The sequence below is a fragment of the Panthera tigris genome, chromosome A3 (genome assembly GCF_018350195.1).
Source record: "Panthera tigris isolate Pti1 chromosome A3, P.tigris_Pti1_mat1.1, whole genome shotgun sequence".
NCBI classification, from domain to species: Eukaryota; Metazoa; Chordata; class Mammalia; order Carnivora; family Felidae; genus Panthera; species Panthera tigris.
Genome location: NC_056662.1, coordinates 9,597,670 through 9,606,662, shown reverse-complemented (window position 1 = coordinate 9,606,662; position 8,993 = coordinate 9,597,670). Strand labels below are relative to the sequence as shown.

Here is an 8,993-nt window from a genome sequence, read left to right as displayed (position 1 = left end):
GAATCGGTGGAAAATTAGAGAGAAAAAAAAAAATACACATAACCCCACTCCTTTATTTTCAGTCTTTTAAATACGCTTTATTTGATTTTTTTTTTTACATTTATTTATTTTTTTGAGAGACATAAAGAGACAGAGCACATGTTGGGGAGGGGCAGAGAGAGAAGGAGACACAGGATCTGAAGCAGGCTGCAGGCTCTGAGCTGTCAGCACAGAGCCCGACACGGGGCTCGAACCCACAAATAGCGAGACCATGACCTGAGCCAAAGTTGGACACTTAACTGACTGAGCCACCCAGGTACCTCTTAATATGCTTTATTTTTAGAGCAGTTTTAGATTTATAGCAAAATCAGGCAGAAGGTACAGAGAGTTCCCATAGAGCCCCTCCTGCCCCCACGCACCCAGAGCCTCCCCCACCCCCCACATCAGCACCCCACACCAGAGTGGTACATCTACGACAACCAATGAACCCACATGGACACATCATTGTCACCCGAAGTGCATGGTTTACATCAGGGTTCACTCTTGGTGTTGTGCACCCTATATATTTTGACAAACGTATAAGGACATGTATCCACCATTAGAGTATCATGCAGATAGTTTCACTGCCCTAAAAATCCTCAGTGCTCTGCCTGTTCATCACTCTCTCCCCTAACCCCTGGGAACCATTGATATTTTTAATGTCCCCATAGTTTTGCCATTTCCTGTTTGGGTTTTTTTTTTTTTCCCCTTTTGGTTGATTTCAGAAGTACAGCCATTAGGTCATCAGCCTCCAATGGTAGTCAGTGTGTCAAATCTAGCCCACAGATCAGTTTGCTTTGGCCAGCACGCTTGTTTAAGTGTATTTTATTTTTAGTGGAACCAATAAAGCAGTTTGCATATAAGTATGAATTTCCTATTTTTCTTGAAGAACCGGGAAATAAGGGTTCATGTTCCCACATGCTGGCAGGAAGCTGGACATCAGTGACCACTGTCCCTTTAGAGGGCCATTTCCATGTCCCTATAAGCATTTGAGTTCGGATATCCTGGATATGATGATCGAATGATTTTTAAAGAAAGAAGTGCCACACTCTTATCTGTAATACCAGAGAAAAATTTTAAGACCCGTAAATAACTCAGTTTAATAAATTGAAAAAAAGTTGAATAAACTTTGATGTATCCACTCAATAAATTATGATACAGACAAAAGCAATTGTTAATAAGGTCTGTATCTTAACATGGAAAATTGATATTAAACCAATCAGCACATTTCATTATCCTTGTGTTAGGCAGCTTCCAGAATGGCTGTCATGATCTCATCTCTTGATATTCACTCCTTGGTGTAATTCCTTCCTCGTGAGAGTGAGCTAGCTCCTAATTTACTTGTTCCTAAATGAATAAAATATGGCAAAAGTGATGGAATATTACTTCCAAGACTGGGATTGAAAACTGAATTCCATCTCTCTGTTCTTTGTGTCTGTCTGTCTGTCTGTCTGTCTCTCTCTCTCTCTCTCTCATTTGCTCTTTCTGATAAAGCCAGAGAGACACATGTGGCAAAGAGCAGACAATGGCCTCTGTCCAACAGCCAAGGAAGAACTAAGGCCCTCAATCCCAATATACCATATTCTGCCCACACCCCTGAGTGAATTTGGAAGTGGATCTGGCCCCAGTTGAACCTTGAGACAACTGGCCAACACCTTGACTGCAGCCCGTTGGAGACTCTGGAGTTGGAGGACTTGGTTAAGCCATGCTTGGATCCCACTGAGACTTTGAAGTACTAAATGAATGTTTTTTTTTTTTTTTTTTTTTTTCTGCTAAGCTTTCAGGCATAATTTGTTACACAGCAATAGGTAGCTAATACACCCCTGGTAACAACAGTTGGTTCAGAAGTATGCACGTGAGCAGTTCTAGGCAATTGTAGGCAGACTCTTAGTTTTTCTTCGCTTGCTTGGAGATGAGAGGGGAGAGAGACAGAGACAGAGACAGAGAGACACTATGTGTTCTGGGGCTATTGCTATCATTTTGAGACTCGGTGGAGAAACCCTTGTCTAAAAGAAATCTAGCACAAATCAGAAAGCAAAGCTGAGAGGTGACGAGATATCAGGCTCTGGTGACATCATCGAACACCTTCATCCCACGGTGACTGAGGCCAGCCCTCTACGCATAAGCCATAGACTCCCTTTTTTCTTAAGCCTGTTTCTATGTTTAATAACCGAAAGAGTCTGACCTGATACAGATCGTAATAAGCTCATGACCAGAACCTCAGCTGTCCGGAGGAGGAGGACTTGTGACCCTGGAGCGGGCAATTCCCATTTTGTTTCAACTGACCCTCTTTGCAGTGTCTGTTTACGGCTTTACGGGAGTGAGGAAGAGGCATTTGTGAGTTTGTGAGCACAGGTTAAAGAAAGTAATTGGAAACTAAGTAAGCACAAAAACATCTTCAATCAAAGAAACATTTTGTAAGCTGAAATATTGTTCATTTTTATGATGGTGCCTGTATATCTTCATATACAAAACTTCAGTATCATTAGGAAGTGTCACACAAAATAACAAACACACCTTTTTCAATCTGGTTATAAATATGCGGAATGGAGTTTACTTCACCCAAGCATTACACGCTTCCAACTGATAATATATCAATAAAAGCTCTCACTCCGAGATGTCATTAAAGCCACATTTGTTCATTTCTATTTATTATGAGGGGAAAAAACCAAAAATGAAAAAAGTGGATTTGAGTCATATTTCCTGTGAGTTCATCATTTGCTGGCATATAACACTTGTGAATTTTATTCAATTCATTTAAAATGATTTCTAACATGCAGCCAGAAAGTTAAGAGCAGCAAAGAATTCAAACTGATCAGCAGGCATCTGAGATTTCTCAGGAGACAGATTTAGAATCACAGCGAAGGTATGTTTTCCTTAAGGAACTGTGTCTTAGAGAAATTATCTCTAATGAACCGGAATTTTCCCTAATAAATTCAGCTTATTTGTGCTTTGGAATCAGTAGACTCAAGTGACCTTCTTAAGATAGGTGTGTTGTTTCTTTCTTTCTTAAGAATAGGTCAGATATAGGCCACGATCTATGATGTTCATTTCAGACGCCTTCAGAATTCATTCTTTTTTTTTTTTTTCTTTCTTATTTATTTTGCAACTACGTGTGATTACAAAGAAGTCAGCTGGGCTAAAGTGATGGGAACTGATGTAAGTCTTCTCCCAGAATCTGAACAAAACCTTTCAGATTCTGAGAATACCCAGATAGTTTTCAGAAGAATTAGGAAACAAAAAAACAAAAAAAAGAAATTCCAATCATACCTAAAGCAAAACAAGGTGAAAAAAGGCATGTGCCTTCGTAACAATTCCCCCATTGTCCTTGGGAGTTGAGATGCTATAAAAACCATTTTCTTTGTAATGATTCTGCCGATTTGAAGTTAGCCTTGTGGGAATCAGGTATCTTAGAAGATAACCCTGTGGGCCTATAATTTTAGCGAAACCGCACAGAGGGTTGCAGACCTGGGGATTAGTAGCAGATCCTGTCAACGACTCAACCTGAATGAATCTGACCACAACAACAGCGGGTAACGTTCTTCGCGAACGCCTGATGTTCACGTGAGCCTTTGTGGACCCAGCCACTCGTGCTCCGTTTCTTGCCCCTCCTCCAGAAGGTTGGAAAGCTCCATAGCATAACTCCCAGATTCTCCTGTAGTTGGGACTCTGTGTGAGAGTTAGGTACTGTTCATCGGTTGTCCTAGGGGAGTCTGGAAGGTAGGAGTGACCATGAGGTCTGGGACTCTGATACCTGACAAGTGAGCACTGCGTGGTGATCCCCTGGCGGCCTGTTGCCCTGTTCCAGCGTCTGGTTGCTAGGTGGCAGGGCTAATAGTGGAGGCTGTCCTAGCCCCAAAACCAATGCCGTGACCTTCAGACCAATAGTTCTTTCTCCAAGCCTTCCAACGATTTGATGGGCAACTCCTAAGTCCCTTGCATAAGGCTTCCATTCCGAACCCTCCTCGTGTCCATGTTCTTGCCCCATAAATGCGGCAACACGGCGACCAATACATCCTGTGGGGACCCAGGACTGTCCCAGTTTTAACACTAAAACTCCTGTAATCCTGGGAAACCCCTTAGGCTCTGGAAAACCAGAATGGTTGGTCACCCTCACATGTAGCCGCCTTGGGTGGGACTTTCTATCTACCCCCACCCTTGCCTGTGAGCTGACCATGTAGCTGGCTTTGCCAATGGGATCCTAGCAAACGTTACCCAAGAAGTTCTTTTGCTCTTCTGCCCGGGGAGTGGCCTGGGTCGTCCTGCTGGCGAATGACACATTTGACTGAGATGCACCGGCCAACAGCACCAAGACATGGACTGAGCCTATCATGGCCAAGAGAACCGCTCAGCCAAGCTAAGCCCGAATCTCTGATCCACAGACCCATGACTTAAATAAATGCTCTTTGTCTCAAGCCAATGTATGTGTTTCGACATTATCATAATAACGGAGAGCATACCTAATACCCAAATTAACTCATTTCATGCTTGAAATAGCTCTAGTGAGTTCTATTTCCTGCCTCGAATCTTCACTGATATAGAACCTTATGCACATTTGCTCTTTCAAATGTCAGAACCACCTGACGGGTAGGTGTGATTACTGCTCCCATTTTACAGATGGCGGTCGTAGATGGTGAGTGCGTCATCCCAGTCCACACAACTGGCAAATGTCAGAGCCGGGAAGCAATCTGGATCTGCTGGACGTCAAAACCCACATTCCTGACTGTCAGACCACACTGACAGGCAAACTAAATCATATCTAGAGGGGGGAAAAATGCAAGCATGTTTCTGCTGGGAAGATTCCAGAAGAAGCCAGGTTTCCAAGGTCCACATGGGATGGGGGCTATAAAGGAGTGCAGGTTTCATGCAGAGAATCTGAAGCTCTTGCATATTCCAGGGCTGGATTCTTCGAGCGTTGTGCAATCTCGTCATCTAACACGATTGGATCTGGCCCTATCTTCAGATTGACTCACTTCTTCCACAACAACGTGTTAAATGACCATCTCAAATAATAGCCCACTCGTCTTCGCAAAGGGAATACACCTCACTCAGGCCCTTCTTTGATTTATAACCTAGTCTCCTAACACGTGGACCCAACAAACGGGAGATCGCTGACTAGCTGGAACAATGAACTTGTTAGTTAACAGAATTAACCGTGTGTTGTTTAACCGTGATGACAGTAATAAAGCAGAAGATGTGGAGCCGATATAGTCACAACTGAATCGTAATGGATGAGATATTTACAGCAAAGCTGTTAAAACATTGAATAAAATATGGGAAGAGCAAAAGCAGATGTGTTTTTATTCTTCTGAGTTGAAGCTTGTAAGGTAAAAAGATAGTTTAAGTAATAATCACAGGTTCTGATTCACAATGCATTAATAAATATTCATGTGGTACCAGCCGCTGAAACTTTCCAGATACAGAAATAAAGTGAGGAAGCCTGTTCTTGCCTTACACTTTGCTAAGTTTAGACTTCCAGACACACATGTCAATATCTCCATTAGCTTCTTGTAAAAGTTCTCTTACTTTCTGCAGCCTTCCAAGTCTTGCTGGTGAAACACTTATCTGTCCTTCTCCCCGCTCCCCCCCTCCAAGTCACAGTATTTCCCCCACTCAAACCAGAAGAAAGTAGAAAGAGGCGATGGTCTATTAATAAAGAAGAGACCTATAATTTAAGTAGAAGATTGAGGTGGAAGGAAATGAGCATTTCTCTTTTGAATTAGGCACAGGTAAATGAGCTTCATATCCCTCTGGAAATCCGCAATCCCAAATGAATCTGAGCGGCGGGGGTGCTTGGCTTTTGCAAGATCAAGCAAAATGCATTTGTGTGCTTTAACACCCCTTTTGTTATTATCTTGCCTTTGTTTTCAAAGGTCAGGGGAGTTTTCGAGAGCACAGATCCGAAACAATTTGGGAAGCATAATCTGGGGGCCTGAGTGTATCGGGATCCCGCGTCCAGACTGTTTCCCTGCATCTCGGCAAGAAAGACAGAGGCTTGGCACGCACCTAGCTTGGATGTTAGGTGGGGAGGAAGGGAGAAAGAGTGGCCAGGCTGTGTCGCAGAGGCTCAGACACCTCCCACTGGGGCGGCCACAGCCCTCCCCGTGTGAATGCCGTGTTTGGATCTCGGAGGCTCCTTGATGGATGACCAAGAGCACGGCAGTTGGTAGCACGACGGGGCTTGTTGAGGTTGCTATGACATCCTTTGTTCCCCACTGTCCTGCTTTTATTGGCGTGTGTATATACCTTGGCTGGTATGTAGAACCACAGGCCTTTGTGTTGCGTTTTCGCTTTCCCTCTGCTTTATTAATACCCGTGTCTTTTTGTCTCCTCGCTCATCACTGCGTCTTCTGCCTGGATTTTCATGGAATCTTCCGTCTGGGCTCCATTCTTTGGTTTCCCTCAAATTATCTCTGTTGGCTCCAAATTTCGTTGTTGCTTTCCACCTCTCTTCCCCACTCTGGTTTTTTGTTTTTTTTGTTTTTTTTCCTTTCAACGAATGCCAGCCCCACAGACTCGCATCGTGTTTTTCATTTCCTGGCTGGGTTGTGTCTTCTCCGGAAATCTGCATGTGATGTTCTGGGCACTTGTCTGTGGTCTGGAGTCATGGGACGCGAGAAGTCGGGGAGGGTGGCTTCCTTTACTCAGGCTGAGGCCGGATGGGGAAGCTTCCACTTACCAAAGCTCCTTCCCTCCCCCAACCAAGGGAGGATCGTTCCCTGGGAACTTTCCCTGGGCACAAATCCCAGAGCAAGCAGACCTCTCAGGGGTTGAGAGGCCCCGACCAGTTCCATTCTGGGGGATCCCAATAAAAACATACCAGAAAGGAGAATGATACAAACTGCGATATATTTTAAATATGTATGCTTAGCAAAGGAACATTCCTTGCACAAATCTAAGGCTGTACCATTGTGTCACTGGAAGATTTAGAAACCGTGTTGACTCGGCACGTGCACTATCGATAGCCTCGCAGGCAAGAGTCACTAACCAAATCCAACCACACAAGATGATACCTTAGAAGGCATGCGATATTCAAAAGCTCATGTCACTTGGTTTATTGCCTAAGTCCTGAAGGAGTTGGTTGGTTCCCTGATCACATCCTGGTTCTCTCCTTGCTCTGTGCATGATTAACAAGGCATTTGTTCTCAATGGGGGAAAAATGTAAGTTCTAGAAGGCATCCCCCCTCCCCCCATGTAACTTTAGCAGAGGAATTATTACTATGTAATCATCTCTTTGGGAAGACTATTTAGAACGTGCTTCTTGTCTCTTTTCCCTTCAGTTTTTTTTTTTTTTCTTTAAAATTGGACAGCCTAAATGTTAACTTTACTGAACATACTGTAACACTTAACCCAGGTAAAAAATGACTGCTTGCCAATGACTTTTACATCTATATTAAGACCATGCTGGTTATGCAGTGTGGTTAAATATAATCTGTTCAGAGAGCGTGGTGGGTCCAGGTGTCAATGATATGCTTCCTTTGAAAACACAAGGATTTTGAACAGTGAGTCAGGTAGGGCTACTTAGAAATTTGTGCAAATAAGAAAAATATAGCTATTTTTTTTTTAGGCATCAGTCTGTATAACTTTACTCTGTGTGGGATTTTTTGTTCATTGGCTCAGAAAGATTTTTGGCTCTCAGTGGGGCTTTGCTTTTTTCCCTGCGTAATTGGTAAGTGAAAGAACCAGCCTCTAATGAGTAAATGACACATCTCCTACATTGAATAAATAAGTGGTTCAATACTGTTGGCATAACCTGGGCTGTGATTTTTATCCCAGTTTAAATCCTTAGCATACTCTGGTCCTAGGACCTCATTCTCTCTTTTTTTAAGTTTATTTATTTATTTTGAGAGAAAGAGAAAGAGAGGGAGAGAGCGCACGCAAATAGGGGAGGGGTAGAGACAGAGGGAGAGAAAGAGAATCCCAAGAAGGCTTCTCATTGTCAGTGCAGAGCCTGATGCGGGGCTCGAACTTAAGAACCATGAGATCACAACCTGAGCCAAAGTCGAACGCTCAACTGACTGAGCCACCCAGGAGCCCCAGGACCTCATTCTTGAGGTAAGGCTCTTTATGAATGACAAGTATTTACAGAAAAGGAAGCATCTGGCTGAGTCTGGGCCTTCTTTCTTTTGCGCAGCACGTCTGAATTCAGGCTGTGTAACGGGCTCTAATCCCGTGGTCCAGCAATTGGACCGTCCTCCCTCTGCTTTCCCGAGAATTAATTTCTCGTTATAAATAAATATGTTCTGCACCAAGGGCTGAGCATAGCAATGCTGAGCACATTTCCTAACAGATATTTCAAGGATACAGAGGAGTGCTTGCACCTTCCCAAAAGCAAGACGAGGGACATTCACAGCAGGTGGAGGAAAGGTCCTTTTGGCAGGCAGAGAGGATGCGAAGGTTCTGCTGGATGAGGCTTTCCTGGCCGAGCCTGCCTGTGTAGCTCAGGTTAACGCACACACATCTTCTGCTCAAAACTGGGCCCACGGCTCTGACAATGAACTGACAACCTGGCCAATCAGATCCAAGTCGGCCATGTTGCCAGGGTAACCAATACACAGAACTAATACACAAAACCAGAATGATCACAGTGGGGGAAAAGCATACAAAATGCATTATTTTTACGCCTAGAGAGAAAGGAAGGAAAACAACCACATAGGTTTGACCATAGGTAGCGAGAACCGGTGCCTGTTTATCTCTTAAGTACGCCCCACCCATTGATTTAGGACCCTGTGCACAATGTGTATGTTTCCATATATGCACATGTCTATATTGATAGAAGATATAGTCCTCGCTTCTGGGACAGAGTGAATCTAGTGTGGAAGCATGATGGCAGCTTATGGTTTGAGGTAGAAAGATCTGAAGGTGCAGGGCAAAATTTAGCATCTGTCGGGTTTTCTGACCAACTCCTGGTTCTGCAGGATTCTTCTGGGCTCACTGAACTCCGTGAATGGTCCCTCATTTCAGTATGTAAATGA

At 43.8% G+C, this 8,993-nt stretch overlaps 1 long non-coding RNA gene across 1 annotated transcript; it reads right to left on the bottom strand.

The window, feature by feature from the left end:
- Positions 1 to 1,298: 1,298 nt before the first annotated feature.
- On the bottom strand, positions 1,299 to 8,479 carry LOC122237152. Its single transcript, XR_006215362.1, has 3 exons — positions 8,340 to 8,479; positions 2,204 to 2,328; positions 1,299 to 1,365 (listed from the first exon to the last, which is right to left on the bottom strand). It is a non-coding gene; the product is annotated as an uncharacterized LOC122237152 (long non-coding RNA).
- Positions 8,480 to 8,993: the final 514 nt, after the last annotated feature.